At 40.0% G+C, this 14349-nt stretch overlaps 1 protein-coding gene across 5 annotated transcripts in view; it reads right to left on the bottom strand.

The window, feature by feature from the left end:
• CTIF (cap binding complex dependent translation initiation factor) overlaps window positions 1-14349 on the bottom strand; it is a 483939-nt gene that overhangs the window by 334276 nt on the left and 135314 nt on the right. The window lies entirely within an intron of this gene.

The following is a 14349-nucleotide window of genomic DNA, read 5'->3' as shown; positions in this document are numbered from 1 at the left end:
GTGAACTGATCCAACCATTTTGGAGGGCAATTTGGAACTATGCCCAAAGGGCGACAAAAGAATATCTACCCTTTGACCCAGCCATAGCACTGCTGGGTCTGTACCCCAAAGAGATAATGGACACAAAGACTTGTACAAAAATATTCATAGCTGCGCTCTTTGTGGTGGCCCAAAACTGGAAAACGAGGGGATGCCCATCAATTGGGGAATGGCTGAACAAACTGTGGTATATGTTGGTGATGGAATACTATTGTGCTCAAAGGAATAATAAAGTGGAGAAGTTCCATGGAGACTGGAACAACCTCCAGGAAGTGATGCAGAGCGAGAGGAGCAGAACCAGGAGAACATTGTACACAGAGACTAATACACTGTGGTATAATCGAACGTAATGGACTTCTCCATTAGGGGCGGTGTAATGTCCCTGAACAACTTGCAGGGATCCAGGAGAAAAAAAACACCATTCATAAGCAAAGGATAAACTATGGGAGTGGAAACACCGAGAAAAAGCAACTGCCTGAATACAGAGGTTGAGGGGACATGACAGAGGATAGACTTTAAATGAACACTCTAATGCAAATACTATCAACAAAGCAATGGGTTCAAATCAAGAAAACATCTAATGCCCAGTGGACTTACGCGTCGGCTATGGGGGGTGGGGGGGAGGAAAAGAAAATGATCTATGTCTTTAACGAATAATGCTTGGAAATGATCAAATAAAATATATTTATAAAAAAAAAAATAAAAAACAAAAAAACACCCTAGAGTTGGCTGTGTGATGTATGACCTTGCATAGGCCACTGCCCTTCCTTTGGGATTCAGTTTCCTCATCTGTAAAATGGGAAGGGGAGAAGTGAAGATTGATAAACCTTCTGCAAGTTCCAGCTTTCTAGACTTAAAGACAAACACTGTAACAGGCAAAAGTGGGCAGTAAAACCTGTGAAGTTCTTTCCATCTATACCAGAAGTGATAACAAAAAAGCTCCAATTCTGGTTCTCCAGGCCTGTGTCTTTTCAAGAGATAACTTCTTTGGGTAACGTGTCCTTTGGACTCCTTTAGGCTTCCAATAGTTTCCTATTTTCTTTCTCTAATTAAGACAGATTAGGAAGAGGTGGGAAGTGATGGCTGCAGCACCATCTAACAGTACTTCCCAAGCAATCCCTGACCCGGTACAATACTTTCTCTTTGCTAATTAGGTTTGTTTGTTTGGTTTTCAATGTGGCCTGTATTTGTATTCATCTCGGACTGTGACAGGAGAGGCTGAGGCTGGCGGAATGCCCAGTTTGCTGCTGCTGATAAAAAGTGGTCACACACTTACTCTGACTGTCTGTTTTCCCAATTCCCACTCGAGTCCCCAGCAAAGACACCCTTGGGGTCTCACTAGCCCCTAAAAGTGGTAGATGGAAAAGGCAGTGGGTGGAGGGTGTCAGGAACATCTTCATTTGAATACTGCATCAGACACTTTCATCAGCTGTGTAAAGCTAGGGACAGAGCATATCACATCTCCGGGACTCAGTTTCCTCATAGGTAAAATTAGGGGGTTGGACACAATGCCCTCTCAATCTATGATCCTAGGAAAGACTCTTCTATCATGGGATGCCCAGCACCTGAGCTTGGACTCCCTCTGAAATCCCTACCATCTCTGAAGACCCAGATCAAGTCACCTGTAAAACCTCCCCAGACCTCTCCCTTGTCTGCACTCTTCCCTCACCATGGTTCATTCTATGCTTAGTGTTCAGTGCCTCCTAAGGGGGTTATTTTGACTTCTGACTAGTTTAAAAGTTCCTCAAGGGCAGAGACTGGGGTCACTAGTCCCCATCAAACCTAAGCTGATTCAGTGTACAACAAGAGGTTTATAAATTTAGTTCAACAGAGTGACTGGTTCCTTAGCCTCTCGTGCCAGCTACAGAATTCTCCCTGTTTGTGATCTAGGGAGCATCTGGCTTCCTTAATCCTTCCTGGTATCTCAGTGATTCCTGTTTGCCATAGGGAAAGCTTGCTGAACCAGGAGTTATGAGATGTGAATTTGAATCCTTCCTCTGCTTCATACTCCCTTGGCAAGTATTTTTCTTCTCTAAGATCCTAATTTAGAATTAGAAGGGAATTTGGAGGTCGACTCCAACTCCCTCATTTTATAGAAAAGGAAACAGAGGCACAAGGCAGTTAAGCAACTTGTCCAGAGGCCATATAGTTACTAAGTGTATGAGGTGGGTTTTGAAACCAGTTCTTCCTGATTCAAAGTACAGAACTTTTCCCACAACTTCACGCTGCTTCTATTATTATCCTATCTGGAACTGTGGTTTATCACACATTGCCTTCCATAAATTTATATGGGCCCATGCTATATCCCCAATAGTAAGTACACTGTAAGACCCTTGCAGCTAAGATCTGGGAAATTTGTTTCATTTTTCTATCTCTAGGACCTTCATTAATGTTTTGTATGTAGTAGCTACTCAATAAATATTTGTGGAATTCAGGAGAAATATTATAAAGCAAGTAAACTTCAAAGCTTCATATTTATTTTAGAGGCATTTTTGTATTATCAATAATAAAAATAATAATAGTAGCAGGAACTTACAGCGTACTTTATAGTTTGCAAAGTGCTTTATGTTTGTTATCTCAGTTGTTCTTCCCAACAACTCTGAGGTGGGTGCTCTTATTACCCCCATTTTCCAGATAAAGAAGCTGAAGCTTAGAGAAGTTAAATGTTTTATAGTTAGTAAGTATCTGAGGCTGGATTCAAACACAGGTCTTCCTGATTCCAAGGCTAGCACACTACCTAGCTGCCTCAATCAGGGAGGAAAGATGGAAACAAACATATTAAGCACCAACTATATGCCAGGCATAGTGCTACTTACTTTACAAATATTACCTCATTTGGACCTCACAACAATCCCAAGAATTAGGTCTTAATAAAAGCTCTATTTTACATTGGAAAACTAAGGCAGACAGAATCAATCCACTGAGCCACTTAAGCTGCCTTAAATTTGCTTTGTTGGCCATCATACACACAGGTATTGAAGGATGGTGTGAAATCCATACCCACTACCCTTTCTCTCTTCCTTTCATCACCTTCTCCCCATCTCTCTTGAAGTCTTATCCCATCCTACATGGTATCTTTTTGCAACATGACAGGAGTCTGCTGGTTAAGAATGCAAAAACTTCGTAGCTCTATCCAAAATTCATCCCTCCTGGGTGCTCTCTGCAAACGCGGCTGCAGCATTATTGGCAGAGAGCAAGGACTTGTCTTGCCAGAGTGGCTGGCTGCCCCCATATCAGTTTGGCCTTGTTTTCCCCTCAGTGGGAAACTGCTCCCTAACAGGCTTTCTTGCTTTCTACTTTCTGTCTCTGCTTTAATCCATTCTTCATACAACTGCCAAAGTAACATTTTCCATGCACAAATCTGGTCGTGGAACACCTCTGATTAAAAATTTTCACGGGCTCTGTACTAAGGAGGAAATCAATGAGCCACCAACCAATAGACATTTATCAAGCACCATGTGCCAGGCCCTGTGCTGAGTGCTAGTGTTAGTTCCCAAACCAACAAAGATCTAAAACCCAGTTCCTTCCTACGCAAGAAGCTTACATTCTAATGGGGGAAAACAACATATAGGTTTCTTACAAATTAAAGCAACTTTAAGGTCTTCCTTCACATCCATCTTTCCAATGCCATTTATCCAATGGCATAGATGAGTTTTTAAAAAGGACAGTCTTTTGAGGTGCTGTAGAAAAACAAGGATATAAATACACTGCTAATATAGTTCCGAATGGAGCTATTCTCCAAAAGTCACTCTATTGGACACACATCTTCTTTGGTCCAATGATATCACTACTCCCGATCCCCCAAAAAGACAAAAGGAAAAGGATTCATATGTTCAAAAGTATCGATTGCAGTTCTGCTTAGAGTAGCAAAAAACCCAACCAAACAACAGAAACTAAAGAGTTCATGTCTCTTGGGGAATGGTTGGACAAATTACAGTGCATTCATCATGAAACAGCCTTGCAATGGTACAAATAATGAAATGGCCAGCTTCAGAGAGAACTGAGAAGCTTTGGAGAAGCTGATTCAGAGTGAAGAGAAAAGAACCAGAACAAGTTTATACAATGGCACTATTTTAAAGAAAAACATCCGTAAAAGGCTTGAGACCAACCCATTACTCTGAAGCTTGTAACATACTTCCAGAGAAAGGTGAAGGGCTTGAAATGCAGTAAGAGGCATAATTTTTGGATACAGTCGATGACAGAATAGGCTTTGCTTTACTATGCATATCTGTTATTCTTAGCACAGTGCCTGATATGTTATTTTTCAGTTGTTCAATTCTCTCTAACTCTTCATAACCCTGTGGACCATAGCACACCAATATCATCCATGGTGTTTTCTTGGCAAGGATACTGGAGTAGTTTGCCATATCTTCCTCCAGTGGACTGAGGCAAACAGAGGTTAAGGAACCTGCCCAGAATTAAGTAACTAGTATATGTCTGTGGCTGGATTTGGACTTGGGTCTTCAGCTCTTATCCAGTGAATTAAGATACTTAAAAATATTTATTAATTTTTCTCTGTTTTCAAGGTTTTCTTTTCCTTTTGTGTTCATTTGGGGGTGAGTTGGGGAAGAGGTAAAATAAATAAAATTTAATTTAAAACAAATTTGAATTGATTGAATTATTAGTGATTTGGAAAACATTTTTTCACATGGTTATTGATAGCTTGGATTTCTTCCTTTGAAAATTGTCTGCTCATATCCTTTTCCTTCTTTTCATTTAGGGAAGAGCACTTATTCTCAGAAATCAGACTCACTTTGAATTGACCAACTAGAATGTGAACTCCTTCAGGGCAAGGTCCATGTTTTTGCCTTTCTTTTTTGCATCCCTACCCCTTAGCACAGCACCCAGCTCTTAATTCCTTATTAACTGACTCAGCTTGAATTTCCTAGCATCAACCCCCAACTCATCTGACCAAGCACTTTCTCAGTCTCAGTCTGAATAGGTAGCTTCAGCACCAGTATAATAATAGTAACTAACATTTTCCTGGTGTTTAAACGTTTGCAAGGAGCTTTACAAACGCATTGCTTGAGATATATTAATTTTGGTGACCACATTCTCATATATTTAGTTCAATCTTATTTTTTTAACCCATACAACATGCTCTGGTAAATACTAGTAAAACCAACCTATCCTGGGCAGAGTTTTGTTTTGGAATCAAGATATATGTGAAATCACTTCCAATTTCTTGTTGTATAATCATTTCTGTCATTTCCAATTCTTTGTGACCCCATTTGGGGTTTTCTCGCCAAAGATTCTAGAGTGGTTGGCCATTTCCTTTTCCAGATCATTTTACAGAAGAGAAAATGGAAGCCAACAGGGTTAAGTGAGTTGCCTGGTGTCACACAGTATCAGAGGCCAGATCTGAACTCATAAAGAGGAATCTTCCTGATTCTAAGCCCAGAGCTCTATCTATATTGCACCACCAAGCTTCTCCCTTTAAATACTTCCTCCACAGTTGCCAAACTAGTTTTCCTCAAACACTATGCCATTCTCTTGCTTAAGCAATCTTCAGTGGCTCCTTTTTGTCTCTGGAATAAAATGCAAACTCTATAACTTGGCATTTGAAGCCCTATACAACCAGGCTCTGGTTTGTCTTTCCAGACTTATTTCAAACTACTCTGCTTCAGGGACTATATGTTCCAGACTGATTGGCCTATTAGATATTCCCTAAACTTGGCATTCCATCCTCCATCACTATGCATGTGCACAGGCTGTTCTCTCATGCCTAGAATATACCCTGCCCTCATCTGTCCCTCTTAGAGTCTTTAGTTTCCACCTCCTCCACCACCACTAGCACTATCACCAAAGCTACCATTTTTATGGCACTTACTCCATGCCAGGCATGTGCTAAGCAGTTTACAATGATCTAATTTGATTCTCACAAGAACCTTGGAAAGTAGGTGCTATAACTTATTTTCATTTTATAGTTGAGAATACTGAAGTAAACAGAGGTTAAATGATTTCCTCAGGGTTACATGGCTAGTAAGTTTCTCAGGTTGAATCTAAACTTGCCTTCCTGACTCCAGGAGCATCACTATCCTCTGTACTATCTAGCTGCCCCAGGGCTATGTGAAGGGACCATCTCCTACTAGAAGGATCTCTGATCTCACTAGTGAGTATGGCACCCCTTTTCAAATTATCTTGTATTTATTTACATACTGTTTCTCCATTGTGATTAGTATATAATTGAAAATCTGTTACCCTAAAAAAGAACTACATTTCCCAGGAGCCCACTGATTTCCTGTCATTACATACATCCTGTAGACAGGGGATATTAGGCCGGGACACGGAGGGTCCCGCCTCTTTGGTTTGACAGCGAGCTTAGTGGTGGTAAGTGGGGGTTTGAACTGGCTGATCAGCCATGGGCACGTGGTCTTTATTTTGTATTCCTTTATTTCTAATGATCATTAATAAATCTCCAAAAATATATTTTTATTATTGCAATTCAAATTCAAATTTTAAATTAGGGACTATTTAATCTTTGTCTTTTTATTCCCAGGATGAAAGCATACACAATGACAGTGAAGCTAAACCAGCTTCCATACAGATTTCTTATCCACAAATGTCACTCCATCCTGATCTGCATGCCTTCTACACTGGCTGCTGTCCCTGGTGCTTAGGACAGCCCTCCTCACCTCTGCCTCTTGAATCCCTAACTTCCAACAAGATTCAACTGGAACACCATTACATATTTGATGGCTTTCCTGACTCCATCAGCTGCTAGGACATTCCCCATCAAGCTGTCTTATGTCTATGATGCATGTATAAATACACACATAAAAGCATATATGTATACACATGCTCATGTGTACATATGTGTATATATATACACACACACTATATATATATATATATATATATATATATATATATATATATATATATATATTCTCTGATCTGACTGTTAGCTTCTTATGGTTTTACTAGAGGCAGCTAGGTTGCCCAGTGGATAGAGTTCTGAGTCTGGAGTCAGGGAAGCTCTAAGTTCAAATCCAGTCTCAGACATTTACTGGTTGTGCGACCTTAATCGCTATTTGCTTCAATTCCCTCAATTATAAAATGGGGATAATACTAGCACTTACCTCCAAGATTGTTGGGAAGATCAAATGAGATAATATTTATAAAGTGCTAAATACAGTGTTTGGAACAAAGTAGGTGCTTATTTCCTTCCCCCTCAAAGACAAAGACTCTTTCTTTTTTGTCTTTGCATCCCCAGTACCTAGCACAATGCTTTGCATAATAGTAGACACTTAGTAAGTGCTTGCTGAATTTAGCTGGTAGAGAATTATATATTATATAATCTATGTAGATAGAGTATATGCTATATAAGCCAAATGACAAACTGAGTGGTGTAAGTGCTAGAGGAATTCAAAAGAGGAACATACAGTGTGGGTTTCAGTGGTTGTGGAAAGTTTCATAAGGGAGGAAAGCCTTGCAAGAGGCCTTATAAAAATGAGTTTTTTTAAAGCCTTGAATGGAGACTTCAATTCAATTCAATAAATATTTATTAAGTAATTCATTTTAAAAATAAGTTTTTATTGATGTTGTCTGTATTTTTATATCAAACAGGTTTCTCTAGTACCTGTCTTCCTCTCCCCTGCCAGAGAGCCATTCCATATAATAAATTGTATTTTTACAATATTTTTTTAAAAGAAAAGTGAAAAAAAAACAATGCTAAAAAATTCTGGAAACCTGTGCAACGCATATCACTTGTGGACCTCCCACCTCCAAAAAGGGGTCAGGTAGGGATGACCTCTCATATCTATCGAAGCATGAGTTTTCTGGTTTGCTGCTGTTGTTTTTATAGATAGCTTCAGAGCCAGAAAGACTTTTGGTTCAAGTTCCATCTCTGACATATACTGACTCTGAGATCCTGAGTGAGTCACTTAAACTTTTGGGGGTCCAAGAAACAATCTAAGTCAACAAGTTGTATGGCAATAGGAAGCAAGCAATGCAACTTGCTTTAGTAAAGAGAGTTTTTTTTGTTTTTTACTTTTTAAACATTATTTTATTTGGTTATTTACAAACATTATTCATTGGAAACAATGATCATTATCTTTTCCTCCCCCCGACCCCCTCCCACCACTTCTCCCATAGCCGGCGCACAATTCCACTGGGTTTCACATGTGTTCTTGGTTCGAACCCATTTCCATGTTGTTGGTATTTGCACTAGAGTGTTCATTTAGAGTCTCTCCTCAGTCATTTCCTCTCAGCCCCTGCAGTCAAGCAGTTGCTTTTCATCAGTGTTTTTACTCCCACAGTTTATCCTCTGCTTGTGGATAGTGTTTTTTAGATCCCTGCAGATTGTTCAGAGATATTGCATTGACACTAATGGAGAAGTCCATCACCTTCTATTGTACCACAGTGTATCAGTCTCTGTGTACAATGTTCTCCTGGTTCTGCTCCTCTCGCTCTGCATCACTTCCTGGAGATCGTTCCAGTCTCCATGGAATTCCTCCACTTTATTATTCCTTTTTGCACAATAGTATTCCATCACCAACATAGACCACAATTTGTTCAGCCATTCTCCAATTGAAGGGCATCCCCTCATTTTCCAAATTTTTGCCACCACAAAGAGCGCAGCTATGAATATTCTTGTACAAGTCTTTTTCCTTATTATCTGTAAAGAGAGTTTTCTATCCAAGAGTTCCTTTAAAAAGTAAAATCACAAGAAGGTCCAAAAAATGGAAGTAGGGAAGGTAACTGAAGAGGAGGAATGTGAGCATCCTCATGGTTGGCAGCAGTGTGGACAAAGGCAGGAGGCAGGTAGGAAGCATGGGCAATAAGAACAGTGCATCCTGTCCTTCCTGAAAGTCCCTCTTCTGGAACGGGGAGGAGGTAAGCAGAAACTGCCTGAAAGCAGAATGATGGATGGTCCAGGGAACTGTGCAGACAATGTATTAGGATTCTTTCCCTATTAGAAGCTGGAAGCTTCTCAGCCCAAGGAGCATCTGTTATGCCAGGCGGAAGGGAGCTGGGATGGGCCAAAATCCAATTACTACAGCAAGCACTGAGCAAATGGACAGCCTGTTTGATGAGAACCCACCTTGACAAGCAGCTAATTTGTTCTTCCCTGAAACCCTAAGCCCCCTCTGGCCCCTGTCGAATAGAGGGAGGGAGAAGAGAGCTGGGAAGAGAAATGGACAGCGGCAGCAGCTGTCAGGAGGAGACAAACACTAGATTTCAGTCTTGGAGCAGAGATGCTGCCTAAGCTCAGAGATTCTTCACCAGAGATTGACAATAGGGCACTTTCTCAAGAGAAAAAAATAGACATTCCCAGGGTCTAGCATGGATCTGTAAATCACTTGATCCATTCTCCTACTTTGAATCAGGAGTACAGAAGAATAAATCAATTGGTAGCAATTCTGGGGTGTATGAATTTATGAAGTAAATGAGGTAGGCACCTCTGACTCTCCATCATTAGACAGATGAAACCCCTGAAACAAGAAATCTAAGTATTCCTGGAGAGCACTAAGACAAGGGACTTCTTTTGGGTACAGAAGAACATTATGGCAGGAATTGAACCTAAGTTTACTGATTCCAAGTCCCAAGGCTTTTAATTAATGACAACACCCAACTTGGAGCCAGGAGATCTGGATTAGAATCCTAGCTCTGCTACTGATGAATTTCATGGTCTTGGGCAATGTTTCCTCATCTGCAAAATGGAGATACTCTGTCTTTGTATAACCTGCTGAACAAGAATAGAATCTCTGAGTTGGTGCTTTAAATGTTTCATCTCATTTGGGGTTCTTCATGACAACCCTATGAGATAATGTTTTAGCCCCATTTTACAGATAAGCAAACAGAGTCTTGAAGAAGTTAAGCCTATGAGTCACCCAATGTAAACCTCAAATTATAGACTTATAAATTTGTGAAATTTCCAACATTTATAAGTCTAAGGAAATTTGAGGTTTACACCAAAGAATGTCAGAGGTGGGACCTGATACCAGGTTTCAGATACCAAGTTCAGTGTGCTTGCTCTGTGGCACACTGCCTAGAAACTTGTATCCCAAGAAATCTCAGGAAGCAAGGGATAACAGACAGTGAGGCTGACCAAGGAAAGGTCACAGGCTCTGAGGATGAGGACACAGAAAATGGGAGAAATTAGTTGGTCTTGCTAATAGCTGAAATCTGGGGAGCCAAGTAGCAATCTATTTGGGAGGGTGAATACCAGATGCTGAAAGCCAATTTTCTGGGAACAGAGTTCAAATAATGAGAAGGGATCTGAGCCAATAAAGCCAAAAGCCAAAGCTGAAAGATCAAATTCTAGGTTGTTAGCATGTCAGAAGTTACATACTAGAGGGGAGGGAGCAGTTAATTGGCTCAGCAGATTGAGAGCCAAGTCTGGAGACTAGAGGTCCTGGTTTTAAATCTAGTCTTAGATACTTCCTAACTGGGTGACCCTAAGAAAGTCACTTAACCCCAATTGCCTAGCCTTTAATACTCTTCTGCCTTGGAATCAATACACAGTACTGATTCTAAGATGATGGAAGGTAAGGGTTTTTAAAAACAGAAGTTATATAAACTGCTTGGAGGAAGTCATATTACCTCTTTGGGTCTTAGTTTCCTCCTCTGCAAAATGAAGTTGTTGGACTAGATGATCTTCAAGGAAACTTCTAGCTCAAAATACTATAATCTAACAGAAGCATAAAACAAACTGCAGAGAAGAAACAAGGACATAAAAGTGGGTCTAGTCCAGATGCAAAACTCCTTTAAAAAATGAAATCTAAGCCCTGAGTAGCTTTAATGGCTCAATCTACCACTTGTGGTCCTTAAAGACTAGGTAGGAAGGTGGTATAGTGGAGTCACTCAGTGTGGAGTCTGGAAACTCTAAATTCAAACCTCACTTTAGAACCTTACTAGTTGTGTGATGCTTAATATCTGCTTACTTCAATTTCCTTAACTGTAAAACAGGGATAATAATAATACTTACCTCAAAGGGTTGGGAAAATCAAATGAGATATTTATAAAATGCTTAGGACAGCACTTAGCATATAGTAGGCACTTAATAAATGCTTTTTTCTCAGGAGGCAGCTAGGTAGCTGAGTGGAGAGAGAGCCAGGTATTTAGAGTCCAGAAGTCTTGGGCTCAAATCTGGTCTGAAACACTTCCTAGCTATGTGACCCTGGGCAAGTCACTTACTTCAATTGTCTACCCCTTACCACTGTTCTGCTTTGGAATCAATATTTAGTACTGATCCCAAGATGGAAGGTAAGGCTTTTTAAAAAAAATGCCAGATTAGAACGGTAGGCTCTGATGTCTGGCTGGGCTAGTACATGACTGGCTCTGCTGGTACTGTAGCTCTTTAGATGTCATTTATATAGGGCATTTAAGATTCAGAACACATTTTATATATATATAGCATCTCATTTGTGCCTCCCCAAAGCTCCCTGTGAGGTAGACATTATAGGTTTAATTATCCTCACTTTAAAGATGAGGAAGCTTGGGTCTTTGAACCAGTGACACTGACCTCTTGGATGCTCCAACAAAATGTTCCATATTTGGGCTCTAGGCATTTTCTCTGGTTGTCCCCATATATGTGGAATGCTCACCCTCTGTGGTTTTGTCTACTGACCCCCTGGCTTCTTCCAAGTCCCAGCTAAAAATCCCACCTTTTACAAGAAGCCTTTCCCAACCTCTCAGAATTCTTTTAATCATTTCCTATTTATCCTATGTATAACTGGCTTTGTATATATCCGTTTATGTCTTGTCTCTCTCTTTAGATTGTAAACTTCTTGGGGGCAAAGGTTGTCTTTTACCTCTTCTTGTATCCCTAGTACCTAGCCCAATGCCTGGCATATAGTATTCACTTAATAAATATTTATTGATTAACATCATTATCCCCATTTTACAGACGAGGAAACAGATTGGGAGAGGCTAAGTGACTTTTGCAAAGTTATACACTTAGTTAAGTATCAGAGAGGGAATTTAAACCCAGGGCTTTCATGACTGTGGCCACTTACCTTTCAGTCAATGAGAAAGTAGAAGCAAAACCAGGATCAATAAAGTCTGCAGGGAAGATGCAAGGGTTCGATGCCAAGGGAGACAACGGGAGGTCACTCAGAAAAAAACCCTGTGAATTTTCTGTCTTTGACATTCTGAAGGTGTTTGTATTCTCCACTGTATGTAATTTGCCTTCCCTTAAATTTCTGAATTTGTCCAGCTGTCCAGGCCCTGCAGAGGCTGTCCTCCCTGGTCTCCATGACAACAGCTATGGGGGCTGACCATCCTCATTTTACTAGAGAATAGTGATTTACACGGGGGCTGAGGCTAGTGGTGGACCCAGAACGTCATCAAAAGAATACTTAGCATACAGCTATTAAATGAAGTGCCTACTATGTTTGAGGCACAGTGCTGAGAACTGGGGCTAAAAAGGCAAGAATGAAACAATTCTTGACCTTGAGAGGCTTGCATTTACCTAGATACCAACAGACATGATCCAATATATACAGAGATCATTTGAGAAGGGAGAGAAATAGGCCCTAATAACTGGGTGGATGAAGAGAATTAGGAAATGCTTCCCATGAGAGGTAGCAGCTGAATTCCAAAGGAAACTAGAGATGCTATGAAATAGAGAGGAAGAGAGAACATATTCCTGTGCTGGAAGATAAATGATGCAAAGATAAAGAGCTGGGAGAAGGTGTGTTGAGTTTGTGGAACTGCTAATAGGCAGGCTGCTGGATGATTTGTGGAAAGATTACTAGACTTGCAGTCAGGAAGATTTGAGTTCAAAATCTGCTTCAAACATTTACTAGCTGTGTGATCTTGGGGAAAGCACTTAAACGAACCTCTCAGCTTCCAGTTCTTCATTTGTAAAATGGAGATAATATCTACTTTACAGGGTTGATGTGAGAATAAAATGAGATAATATAAACACGCACATATGTAGTATTTTGAACACCTTAAATAGTTTATATGAATGTTGGCTATATAGTTACTATTTATTTTTGCCAGTTTTGTGGAATATAGAATTCATGAAGAGGAATGATATGAAATAAACCTAGAAAGGTGGATGGAAGCCAGACTATGGCAGACTTTAAATGCCAGATGGAGGAGTATATGTATATACATATGTATATGTACTTGTTCACTTGTGTCTGATTCTTTGTGACCCCATTTTAGATTTTCTTGGCAAAGATATTTGTCATTTCCTTTTCCAATTGATTTTACAGATGAGGAAATTAAGGCCAACAGGGTTAAGTGGCTTGCTCAGGGTCACACAGAAAGTAAATATCTGAGAACAGATTGGTATTCAGGAAGATGAATCTTCCTGACTACTGCACCATCTAGTTGCCCATATATCTATATCTATATCTATATCTATATCTATATCTATGTCTATGTCTATATATATCTATGTATACATACACATATATGTGTCTGTATATGGCAAGGGGTAATAAGTAAGCACTGATGATTTTTGTGCAATCAAGCAACACTTCCAATCAATCTAAAACACAATTCTGTATTTAAATAATATTAATTTGACATCTGTGTAGAGGAAAGATAGCAGAAGAGAGATAAATCAGTTAGGAATCTATTACAATAGTCCAGGGGATGAGACCCTAAACTTGGAAAGGAGTCTCTTGAGTAGAGAGGAGGGAATACCCTATGTGGAAGTAAAACTGAAAATATCTGGCTACTGATTGTTTATGGTAGCTGAAGGAACTGAAAGAGAGATGGATGAGTTCAAGATTGCAAACCTGGATGGCTGGTAGAAGACTGTCCGCAACAAAACAGGGAATTTAGAAGGAAGAGTTGGTTGAAGGAAGAAGATAATTAGTTCTCTTTAGATGTAATGAATGTGAAATATCTCTGGAGCACATAGAGAACATAGAGATGGCCAAAAGGCAATTGGTGATACATGAATGGGGTTCAGGAGCAATTAGAGCTAAACAGATAGATCTGTGAGTTACTTTCATGGAAAGGATAAATAAATCCAACAGAATTGAGGAGGTTCCTAAGAGAGTAAAGGCAGAATTGTGAGCCTGGGATAGAGCCTTGGAGGTAAACTCAATGGATGGGAGATAGACACTGTCCAACTGAGGAGACCAAGAAGGGGAGAACAGAAAGGAAGGAGTAAAACAAGACTGTCACAAAGAATAGAAAATGGGATAGATATCCTAAAGAAGGGTGGAAAAGAGGCTTGAAACAGCCCCTGTATGGATTGTGACTAAACCAATTAGAGAAAAATAAGGGGACAGTTACACAATAACCAGGGCCCAGTTGAAATTGCACAACATAAATGCTTTAGCTGGATTGTGTGATTTTTTTCATGAGGGCAAAGGGTTAAGGGGTAGAGGACAGAGT

This window comes from Monodelphis domestica, chromosome 3 (genome assembly GCF_027887165.1).
Source record: "Monodelphis domestica isolate mMonDom1 chromosome 3, mMonDom1.pri, whole genome shotgun sequence".
Taxonomy (NCBI): Eukaryota; Metazoa; Chordata; class Mammalia; order Didelphimorphia; family Didelphidae; genus Monodelphis; species Monodelphis domestica.
The sequence above is the reverse complement of the archived record's forward strand: the minus strand, read 5'-3'. Positions and strand labels throughout refer to the sequence as shown.